This window comes from Belonocnema kinseyi, chromosome 4, assembly GCF_010883055.1.
Source record: "Belonocnema kinseyi isolate 2016_QV_RU_SX_M_011 chromosome 4, B_treatae_v1, whole genome shotgun sequence".
Taxonomy (NCBI): domain Eukaryota; kingdom Metazoa; phylum Arthropoda; class Insecta; order Hymenoptera; family Cynipidae; genus Belonocnema; species Belonocnema kinseyi.
The window spans coordinates 131,798,726-131,799,570 of NC_046660.1; positions in this window are offsets into that span (position 1 = coordinate 131,798,726).

Sequence of the window (845 nt, forward strand, 5' to 3'; positions counted from 1 at the left end):
AGCTGTTCTTATTCTCCAATAAATATGATGAAAAAAATCAAAACAGTAAACAGTTTCTCACAAAAAAAATGATTTTTTCTACTAAATCAAGTGGTAGACAGGTAAATAGTAACATTTCTCTAAGAAAATGTTTCAGAAACTATCAATTATTATTGTTTAGTAACCAAAATGACCAAACCATTGGAAAAGTGGTACTGTTCCTTGAAAAAAATTTCTTTCTCGACGAAATCATGTTGCAAATAAATTAACCGTAATATTTTAATGAGAATTTAATAATAACCAGTAAATTTAATTACAATTGATAAATATATATTTGAGTACATTTTTCAAATTTTTTATTTCACTCATAATCTTTGTTGTTAGTGATAGAAAATACCTTATTCTTATAAATCTTTGTGATTCTCAATCACTTGCATTAGTGTTGAATACACACACTTTCATTAATTATTGATAAAAATGTTTATAATGACTTATTAATCGACAATATTTAGTAATTTTCCATGATGAATATCATTCTCACACAAATTTTCAGCATTTTCAGTTGGGTGAAAATATTGTTCTGTGATTAAGCATTGCAAAGAAGTACGGCATTGTTGGCCGACCCATATATATATATGGGTCGGCCAACAATGCCGACCAATCTAGAGCTGTGGGAGGCAATGAAAATGGATTCAATGCGATGGATCGGCGGGATATCGTAACCTTTGGGTGGACGGAGCAACTGAATCACGACTTGCTACACTGCACAGTGGGGTGAAATCGGAAAACGAGGTTCAAAATGACATTTAGAACGCAATTATGCACCGATTTTAGAATTTTTTTTGTTGAAAAATTCAGAACTAAAT